This window comes from Odocoileus virginianus, chromosome 12 (genome assembly GCF_023699985.2).
Source record: "Odocoileus virginianus isolate 20LAN1187 ecotype Illinois chromosome 12, Ovbor_1.2, whole genome shotgun sequence".
Lineage (NCBI taxonomy): Eukaryota > Metazoa > Chordata > Mammalia > Artiodactyla > Cervidae > Odocoileus > Odocoileus virginianus.
The window spans coordinates 13,069,340-13,080,846 of record NC_069685.1 but is presented as its reverse complement, the minus strand read 5'-3'; the positions used below and the strand labels follow the sequence as shown (position 1 = coordinate 13,080,846).

At 39.9% G+C, this 11,507-nt stretch overlaps 1 long non-coding RNA gene across 1 annotated transcript; it reads right to left on the bottom strand.

Moving 5' to 3' along the window:
• Positions 1-1,950: 1,950 nt before the first annotated feature.
• On the bottom strand, positions 1,951-10,212 carry LOC139037735 (uncharacterized). The gene is made up of 3 exons (XR_011490610.1): positions 10,024-10,212; positions 8,456-8,502; positions 1,951-3,365 (listed from the first exon to the last, which is right to left on the bottom strand). It is a non-coding gene; the product is annotated as an uncharacterized lncRNA (long non-coding RNA).
• Positions 10,213-11,507: the final 1,295 nt, after the last annotated feature.

Below are 11,507 nucleotides of genomic sequence, written 5' to 3'. Positions count from 1 at the left end.
TAGCAAGGACAAGGACAAGGCTGAAACTTTTGTTCTCGGTACATTTTCTAAGTGATCTGCGTCCACATGGGAGGTGAGCCTTCGCAAAATGAATTCTCTTTCCTGGTGCTTACAAAGCAAACTGCCATGAAGCCTGACCTAGGACAGTTGGGGCCACATGGTCAGGTCTTGTAGGCATTAACCTATTGCTTAAATACAAATGCCCTATGCAGCTCTCTTGGCTGTCAATGCCAAAGACCAGGTGGCATGCACATCAGAGATGAGTAGAAGAGATGGTTGCCTGTCCTGTAACTCACATCCATACTTCCTCACAAGCAGAGCCACAAATATTTCCAAACCACAAAACAAAACTCACTTATCTAAGCTATAAACACTTTAGTTGCGTGCATTTACACAATGTTAGGCATAATTGGATGTGTTAGTTCTTTCACATATCTGTTCCCTTCAGCTCAATGCCAAAAAGTATATGGTTATGGCTTTTTGCCTCAGGTTATTGTTTAGAGTGAAGATGTGAAGTACATTCTGAACCAAAGGCTTTGTGTAAGTTGAGTTATCAACTAACTATCTAGTGCTAAAATCTCAAAGAACAATGTGCCCGTTAGAGGAGTGGAGAAAGGCAAAAATTGCTTCTGTTTTCTATGATATTTGTTATTTAGGCTAAGAAGCTGCCCATCATCTCTTTCAACCTAGAAATTTTGAAAAAGGAGAAGAATATAGGACCTTCTACTTTCAGAATGATTTCCATGCATTAAGTTTTACCACTCGTTTAATTTCATAAAGGCATTTTTGTTCTTGAAATAAATGCTCATTCCAGATAAGAAAATCTCCCATCACAACTATGTGAAATCAGACCCAAAGAACACATTTTGGCCGTGTCTCTTGACCAAAGAGTGGGGCTCAGTATCAGGACTTGTTTTTCTCCCCAAGACAGATACCACCAATGTTAGACTGCATTCGCAATGGAAATCGTTGCTTGGGCACTGAATCCAGCCACAGAGGATTTGGCAAAAAGGCTGTAACCTCTTCTTTCTCCTCACCAGTGAGAATCCCACCACAGTTTTCCATCCGTTGGTGACCTCCATCCTGGATTACCTCAATGCCCTTTGCTCAGGGCTATGGTTACAGACCTCCCAGAAGCACCAGCTGTTGGTAGAGAATGCATCAGTTGTCTAGCTGCTAACGGTCATACGCTGACGTGACTGGAGTGCTTCTGAATCCCCAGGGCCCATCTGGCTTGGGCTGATGGCCCCAAGCCCTTTCATCAGCCTGAGTCACTGGGTTTTTCAAGAAGTATATTGGGCTCGTTGACATTTCACAACTTCTAAACCTCCATGGACGTTCACCACTTCTTGGCTAGGAGATGGACTGAATATAAGTAATGATAGTTGATTGAGCAGTTTCTTAGTCTAATTAACAAATATCATGTAAAATAGAAGCAATTTTTGCCTTCTTTCACTCCTTCGACTTGCATATTTTTCTTTGGAACTTTAGCCCTAGATGAACGATTGATAACTCACACAAAGCCTGGTTCAGAATGTATTTCAGAGTTTCACTCTAAGCAATAATCTGCAGCAAAAAGTCTTACCATATATTCATGAGAATGGATAGATGTAAAAGGAGACTGATGTTTAACTAACTAACCCTTACCTATGCACAGTGAATTAGGCAAGAAGTTGGCAGTAAAGAAAGTATGACTCTCTTGAAAGGATGCCACAGAATGCATATGCTTATTAACTGGAGGCTACAGATTCATAGCCAGATGGCCTTCCTATCCAGGTCCTAAGCCATCACACCAACTAATTAAGATTTTGAAGAAAAATGAATATGAAATAACAATTTTCTTCAGGGAATACATACTTGATTCTGCTTCCTCTGGTCTTCAATGAAATCCCAGATTATTAGCTAGTATCCCAGGTCTGTTGACTATGGAAATATGATTTGACCAAAAAAAAAAAAAAAAGGCAAGGCAAAATGTCATTGGTTTTAAATGCTTCACTTTCAAAAGTTTGCTTTTATAAAACACTCACCTAGAAATCAGAATTGGAAATTGTTGCACCAATTATATGAAAGTCTCTGATGTACTCAATTGTTATTTAGGTTCTCTTATTTGGAGTTTTGGACTAATCAGTTTATTTAAAACTGGGCATTAGGAACCAATCTTAAAACAATAATTGAGGTTAACTAAAATAACACTGTGTATACACTATATGAAGGTTTACTAAGGTAGCTGTCAGGCAACTGTCACTGAGAGAACTTCTGTTCCACTCAGAGGGATAAGTTTTGATGGTGATGGCAAAACTTGACTTGGGCTTGAGGAAGACAATCCTTATGCAAATCCTTCCAGCACAGTCACTCATGCTGTGAGAGCAGACCCTTCTCCAAAGAAGACACCCAGGTGGCTAATAAACACATTTAAAAATGCTCAACATTGCTCATTATTAGAGAAATACAATCAAAACTACAATGAGGTAATTACCTCACACTGGTCAGAATGGCCATCATTAGAAAAATATACAAACACTAAATGCTAGAGAAAAGAGAACCCTCCTGCGTTGTTGGTGGGAATGTAAATCTGTACAGCCACTGTGGAGAACAGCATGTAGGTTCCTTAAAAAATAGGAACAAAAATTACCATATGATCCAACAATCCCACTACTGGGCATATGCCCTGAGGAAACCATAATTTAAAAAGACACATGTACCGCAATGATCACTGAGGTCCTATTCACAATAGCTAGGACATGGAAGCAACCTAGATGTCCATCAACAGATGACTGGATGGAGAAGTGGTGGTGCATATATACAATGGAATATTACTCAGCCATCCAAAAGGAGCACATTTGAGTCAATTATACGTGGATGAAACTAGAGTCTATTACACAGTAAAGTAAGTCAGAAAGAGAAAAACAAATATTGTATATTAATGCATATATATGGAATCTAGGGGGCCTCCCTGGTAGTTCAGCTCGTAAAGAATCTGCCTGCAATGCAGGAGACCATGGTTCGATTCCTGGGTCCGGAAGATCCCTTGAAGAAAGGATAGGCTACCCACTCCAGCATTCTCAGGTTCCAGCGCTCCCTGGCGGCTCAGATGGTAAAGAATCTGCCTGTGATGTGGAAGACCTGGGTTCGATCCCTGGGTTGGGAAGATCCCCTGGAGGAAGACATGGCAACCCACTCCAGTGTTCTTGCTGAGAGAAGCCCCAAGGACAGAGGAGCCTGGCAGGCTACAGTCCGTGGGGTCACAAAGAGCTGGACGTGACTCATCGAGCCATAGAACGCAGCACAGCACATGGAATCTAAAAGACGGTGCTGGTGAACCTATTCACAGGGCAGCAGTGGAGATGCAGACGTAGATGAGAGACCTGTGGACCCAGTGGGAGAAGGAGAGGGTGAGATGGATGGAGAGTGTAGCATTGAAACCCACACATCATCATATGTGAGTTAGATAGCCAGTGGAAATGTGCCGTATGACACAGGGAGCTCAGATCAGGTGCTCTGTGACACCTAGAGGGGTTGAATGGGGTGGAAGGTAGGAGAGGGGTTCAGTAGGGAGGAGACATGTGCGTGCCTCTGGCTGATTCATGTTGATACATGGCAGAAACCAACAAACTATTGTAAAGCAATTATCCTCCAATTAAAAATTAATAAAATTTTTAAAAAATTTCGAATAGGCAGAATGACCTACGCAGACACTAGGGTGCAATCATCCACTATCTAAAGAGAAAGACAGTCCATAATAAAAAAATGTTAAGTTAATGGACATCCATAAGTTGAGAAAGTTAAATAAATTAACTAGATTCATACAATGAATTCCCTGAGTGTTGTTTTATGTTAGTCTGTAGAAATCGTTACTATCTGGATTTCAGACATTCCCAGGAGTGTTAGCAAAGAGGAGCTTAGGACAAAACTGCATATTCAATGAAGACAATTACAGGAGAAAATTCATGTTAAGTTACACTGACACTGATACTATTCACGTGTTACAGGGATACGGCTCATACGATATGTCTCCCTAGAAAGACCTGGGGGCAAGCCTGCTTCTTCACGAAGCCCCCTTCACAGCACCAGTTACCTTCATCCTGGTTGCACAGTGGCTCAGCCAGTTACCAGCTACTGGGCCATGTGTCTGCCCACACACTTGCCACAAATGTAGTGATCCTGCCAGTAGCATCACCATTTAAGGACTCTGCCCCCAAGGCACGTGTATATTGCCTGACATTACATCAGGATCAATTGCCCTTCATGTTCCCTTCTTACACTTAAAGATACTTTGAATTCAATGCCCTACAGACATTCCTTTGGTTCTTCTCTGGGTCACCAACCTTCAGAGTCAAGAACCTTGCTCCTAACATTCCTGGCTGCCTGAGATTTTAAAAGCCGGTCCAATGATCAGCCTTAGTCTGTATAGAATGTTCGCCAGTCTGCAGCAAAAGTTAGGAGAGGAACAAAGGGCAAGGGAGGGATTTGTTTTTCTCCTAAATTTAAACAGATACTTGGTAAAGGCTATCAATAGCTTCACTATACTTACTTCTTATTTTTCTACTTTTTGGTGTTCTTTCTTCTGAAAAATGATGGTCATTGATTGACTGTAAGTTTTCCTTAATGGTCTGACTTTGCTAGATATAACATAATATAAGCTAAATATTATATAAATAAAAGATGAATATCATGTTATTCCCTCTCTTCTTTCCTTTTTTCTTTCTTTGTCTCTTACATTTTTTTGTTCATTTTTTATTTCACTGTTTTGTTAAATTCAAATCTGTGAAAAAAAGGGGGGGCATCTTAGATTCACTGGTCACCGGGCTGTATTGAAGTGTCAGTGTCTGCCTTGTACTGATCATGTAGTTACACTCAAAGCCGTTCAAAGCGCGCTAAAATCTACCCCTGCACATTATCAGTGTGCAAGGAGAAATTCTGTATTTTCCATGGCAGGACTCTGGTAAGAGTATCTGGAAAGAAGGAGAGAGAGGGAAGGGAGGAAGGAAGGCAAGAAAGAAGAAAGGAAGGGAGGGAAGTAGGGAAATGAATGGGAGAGGAAGACAGGGAGGGGGGAAAGGAAGAAAAAGAGCAAAAGAGGAAAGAAGGGCAATTCTGTTAGTACTGTGGTCTCTCGTGCTCTCCATTCAAATGTCCCCCCAAGTCAGGCTTAGCTTTGTTGCTATTTACAGCTGATTGGAGACATCATCTCCTGCATAAGGTGTAGGTTTGGTCTGAACACCCACCAAGAGAGTAAAATCAGTGGGTCCAGGGAGGCTGCGAGTCGCTTTGACTCCAGCAAACTCCGGAGTAACTGGGTCACTGCTGTGACAGTTCCTTGTTCACAGAATAAATCAAGAGAGTGGAAGCTCATGGAGGAACATAAAGAGATGCAGCCATCCGGGGGACACCCTGCTCTCCCCAAAGATGCCAACGCAGGAGACGAGGAAGAAGGTCAAGGTCCCATCCCAGCCCTGTCCCATCCCACAGTCAAGTCAGTTTACAATTGTTCACTTTCTTTACCCATAACAACAGAAGATTAAAGATGACAGAATATAGTGAACCAGGCCTCTTTGAGTCACCTGCTAGGCACTGAGGACAGGCGTGCTTCCCAATCTGATTTTGCTCAGTCCCCCTCAGACAGTGCCCCAAAAGTGAAGTGCCAGATAAGACACTATTGAATGCCTGTGTATGTGCTAAGTCGCTTCAACCATGTTCTACTCTTTCCGAACCCATGGACTGCAACTCACCAGGCTCCTCTGTCCATGGGATTCTCCAGGCAAGGATACTGGAGTGTGTGGACACGCTCTCTTCCAGGGGATCTTCCCAGCCCAGGGATCAAACTCGCATCTTACGTCTCCTGCACTGGAAGTTGGGTTCTTTACCACTACCGCCACCTGGGAAGCCCCAAATGCACTATTATTAATTTCTATATATGAGGGGCTCTCAACTAATACAGGACTTCCCAAGTGCTGCCAGTAAAGAACTGGTAAAGAACCCGCTTGCAGGAGACACAGTAGACACAAGTTCAATTCCTGGCTCAGGAAGATCCCCTGGAGAAGGGATAGGACGCCCACTCTAGTATTCCTGAGCTTCCCCGGTGGTTCAGATGGTAAAGACTCTGCCAGCAATGTGGGAGACCTGGGTTCAATCTCTGGGTTGGAAAGATCCCTTGAAGGGGGGCATGGCAACCCACTTCAGTATTCTTGCCTGGAGAATCCCCATCTGCTTCTAAGATACACACATATATAATAAAGATATAGTCAAGCAAGAACAAATGCTTTTGGAGAAGGGCATGGCAATCCACACCAGTATTCTTGCCCCGAGAATCCCATGGACAAAGAAGCCTGGCAGGCTACAAGTCCACAGGTTCACAAAGAGTCAGAAATGACTGAAGTGACTCAGCATGCACGCAGAAAGAGAAATCCTTTCTTTCTACAATAATATATACCTCAAGGCACCTGACACATTCCTATTCACATTAATATCAGAAAAAAGGTAGGGGCATTATTGCCTCCATCATTGAGGACTATTTGGAAGTTTTAGCCAATTGATTCAGATATTAAGCTTAAACTAGATAATTCACTCCTGAAAGCAGAGGCTATCTTAATTTCTTAATTATCTTAATTTATCTTAATTTCTCATATGATTATCTGTCTTTAAAAAGCCAAGGCAAGTAACTCGTTAGCAATTAAAGTGAATAAAAGAATTAGACCAAAGGAGAGTGGACATTAAAAAAAAATACAAAGTCAATGATTTTAAAAGTGATTAAATTGCTAAAAGGATTATTTAGAGAATTAGCAGCATGGGAATGGAAGTAGGCTTTGGTGGCTGGGCAGGGATTTCCCCCACCCCCTTTGCCCTCCCCAGTGAAGAAGGAAAAGGAGCAAAGACAGGGTATCATACAGAGTGAAGTCAGAGAAAAACAAGTACTATACATTAACACACACATGTAGAATCTAGAAAAATGGTATAGATGATCTTATTTGCAAAGCAGAAATAGAGACACAGATGTAGAGATCAAACATATGAATACCAAGAGGAAAGGGGGTGTGGAAGGAATTTGGAGATTGGGATTGGCATATATACACTATTGATACAATGCATAAAAGAGATAAATAATGAGAACACACTGGCAATGCACAGAGAACTCTGCTTGATGCTCTGCATTAACCTGAATTTGAAGAAAGTACAAAAGGGAGGGAATATACATGTATGTGTAGTTGAGTCTTTTTTTTTTTTGTATGGTAGAAGCTAATACAACATTGTAAAACACTATAATAAAAATTAATTAAAAAAAGAAACCAAGACAAGGGCAGTGAAGAGATTGGGGTGGGGTTGAGTGGGGTGTTTAGTTAAAGTGGAAGCTGAGGGAAAATGCAAAGGAGGGGACAAATTGGTTTTTCAGAATCTTCAAATCTATGCAGAGAAATCTAAACCTGATTCAGGAAGAAAAGAGACCACAGGAACTAAGAGAAGAAAAACAATGTTGGTGCTGCTGATGATTAAAAGTCTGTTGTCTCCCTCCTTTTCCTCAAATTTCTGTTACTTTACGGCAAAGATTGGAGACTTCTTGCAAATATCTTTAAGCTGTGCTTACTGGTTAAGATTAATTTCCTCAATAAGCTTTTGTTAGCAATCTTCCTGGCATTGGGTATGCAGCAATCAAGAGGATAAATTTCCCACCATCTGAAAACGGAAAGGGTACCATGTCTCTAGATAATATTGTGATTTAGAAATTCTTCTAAAATAAAAGTTTGGGTCTGATACACTTCTAATCTGAGTGGGGAACATTTTTCATGGGATAAAAATCAGTGGAAGAAATAAAGTGTGTGTGTGTGCATGCATCACTTTGTGACCCCATAGACTGTAGCCAGCCAGGCTCCTCTGTCCATGGGATTTTTCTGGCAAATATACTAGAGTGAGTTGCCATGCCCTCCTAAAAGGGATCTTCCCAACCCAGGGGTTGAATCTGAATCTCCTGCATTAGCAGCAGATTATTTACTATTGAGCCACCAGGCAAGCCAGAAATAAAGTATGGATAGATTCAAATACAGACAATCTTTTAACACCTTGTCAAAGCTTCCAAATTAAAAAGAGAAAAAAGGAGAAAATCTAAGCAAACAGTTAACCTAAATGTTTATACTAATAATTAAGAATATGAAAGCAAATAGAAATAATGTTTGCAACAAACATGTATATTCTGATTATGAAAGGCACTGACTTGATAAATCCGAGGGATGTGATCTGACACTGCTATGGTGTGAGTATCTGTATTGCCCCCAAAATATGTTGAAATTCTAATCCCCGAAGATGATGGTTTGAGGAAGGGGGACCTTGGGAAAGTGCTTAGATCATAAGGATAGAGCCCTCAGGAATGGGCCTGATTCCTTTATGAAAGAGGCTCCAGGGAGATCCCCAGCACCTTTCACTATGTCAAGATCCAGCAGCCATGAACCAGGATGAAAGTGCTCACCAGAGAATATGACCATGCTGGTGCCTTGATCTTGAACTTGGCAGCCTCTAGAATTGTGAGAAATAAATTTTTGTTTATAAGTTATCTTATCTGAGATATTTTGGTATAGCAGCCTGAATGGACTAAGACAGACACACAATCATAACTGCACACTCTGAGAAACACTGGATTTTTATCAGTTTAAAATTTAAAAAAAAAATTTAAAAATAGATTTTACTAAAATAACTGACTGTAGTAACATTTAAAAAGTTTCTATTTTAACGATGAGGTGTGTCTAATAAAGATTTAAAAAGCAGCTCAATTCACTTTGGAAACATTCTGTCCCCCCACCCCCCCACACACACTTTGCCACAACTTTCAATTCCTTTGTTGATCTTATTTGAAATGCTACTTTGTGTCACTCTATTTTCCTAATTATAAATCAGACTAGATTCCTGAGTTGTCTGATTCAGGAACATCTGAGCTTTTTCTTTATATCAAATCCTCTTTTCTTCCACTCTAACTGTAAATGCTAACTCTCTTATCAAATGTTTCCTACATACGCTTTCTCACCTAATTAGGTAAGAGATTACTTTTGTCCAGCTCTTTCCTGGAAGTACAAAGAAATCTGTAAGGAGATTAGGCGGAACATCTCCACGTCAGCCGGACAGACTTAGCTGCTTTTTCAAATCTCCGGGTCTGTCTCAATTTGTCTGCCTCTCTTTATTTTCTGGCTTCAACTCAATTATGCTGCATTTCCTGGACTCTAAGAAACACATTACTTTTCACATTTTAATATTTCTAAAATTGGAATTTTAATTGAATTTGCCCAAGTTTCTTTGTTACTTTTACTCATTATCTTAATTACAATGTAGGAGTCCATTTAAAATAAAGATGGTAACTAATATGCAATGTAAAACTTGTAAAATATAAAGCATATTGAATACCAAACTATTTTCTCAAAAGATGAATCTCGCCCTCACCAAAAAACAACTTTAAATCACTTTGAAAAAAGTTAGTAAGATGTTGTTAAATTTTTTTCATTACTTACACTTTAAATAATCCCTCTGTCTATATATATATATATATATATATATATATATATATATTATGTCAGTGAGCCATCATTTATTTACCAATTTCTTTAATGGATATTAGGATTGCTTTCATTTTTTTTTTTATTTTTACAAATAACATTGTGATGCACTTTTTTGCTTTTTTAAAATAAGCTTTGTATTTTCTTTTTTTGAAGATGTATAGTACAATTTTTTTCCCCTGGCACTTTTATAAAAGCAATTCTGGAAGACTTGGAGAAACAGCGAACAACTCGGGAGGAACATTCTTCTGCAAGGAGACACCTGCTTTATTGAAATAACTGGGCTGCTATTCAGCTGATGCACTGACAAGGCAAAAATGAGCAGGAGCATTTGATTGTTGAGTGCCATGCCACATTTGGCATCACACACGTTGTAAGTCACCCAGTTGTGTGTGAGTGGGTGTTTAACACCTGCCTTTCTGGGGGGAAGGGGAAGTCTTGATGTGCAGCATCTCCAATTCCGCTGATTTCCCACCTCAGCCTTTTAACTTACCAACATCACTGAATCGGGGGTTGGGAAGAAATGCACACAGACTTTCCTAGTAATAATAGACTCCAGCACCCATCTGAACTGAATTCCTGGAAAAGAAACATGAGAAGTTATTGCAGAGTTAAAGAAAGCCTCAGACCAGTCCCTAGACTTACTGAAGGAGATGGATTATGCTAGGGGAGCAAGGACAGAAATTTGAGTGAGAAGGGATAACCGAGTCAGAGGTTAAACATATTTTATTGGGAAAAAGTTGTCTAATGCTGGTTTTTTTTAGGTCATTTATTGTGGGTATGTAAACACCCTCATCTATTTCATCTATGAAGTCTTTGTAAAAGCTACATTGCTCACTGATGCTTTGGGATGAGTTTTGGTTGAGGGGAGGTGGTTGCAGGGAGTATGAATTGCAAAAAAGTGCAGAATCCTGCTTCAAGATTGGTACAGGACTAAACTTGAAGCTACATATTAATAATAACTTAAGAGGACAAAAAATAGAAGTCAGAGAAGGTGGAAGGTTTCCAAGAAAGAAACATACAGGGGTTTTTTGTTTGTTTGATTGATTGGTTATTTTTCCTGCTAGCGATCTTTAGTTTATATGGCTAGCCATAGAGGACAAGAAAGAAATGGCAGAAGAAGGGACAGTGTAAAATGTGGGGCTTTGGGGACTGTATGGCTAAGCCAACAATGTTTTGACATCGTTAGCAGAAGTTTCTATGTTCCCGTGATGAAAAATTGATCCAATAATTTTTACAACTCTTTTTTGAAAATTGAAGTATAATTGATCTTTCTGTTTTTTAATTTTGGAGGCTCAGTGGTACAGAAATTGCCTGTTATTGCAGGAGATGCGGGAGACGCAGATTTGATTCCTGAGTTGAGAGGATCTTTTCTAGAAGGAAATGGCAACCCGCTCCAGTAATCTTCCCTGGGAAATTCCATGGACAGAAGAGCCTGGTGGGCTACAGTCTATGAAGTCACAAAAGAGTCAGACATTACTTAGTGACTAAACAACATAGTTGATTTACAATTACAATTTAGTCTCAAGTATACAGCAAAGTGATTCAGTTATACACACACACACACACACACACACATATATAAGAACATATATATTCTTTTTCAGATTCTTTTCCATTATATGCAGTTACAAGACACTGAATATAGCAACCTAGGCTATACAGTAGGTCTTTGTTGCTTATCTATCTGGTATATAATAGTGTGTATATGTTAATCCCAAACTCCTAATTTATCCCTTCCCACACCCCCTCTCTTCCCTCTGATAACCATGAGTCTGCAAGAATTGATCCAATTTTGATACAATCTGACATAGCCTTCTAACCACAACTGATCCTTTCAAGTTAAGGGTTTAAGAATTTCTTCTGGATAGAACTTCTTAAATTGCACTTTCTCAATTCTTTTCTCAGACTTTCACCAGAGACAATTTCACAATAAAGTCCAACAGACCCTATGAGATAAGATGCCCACACATTTGA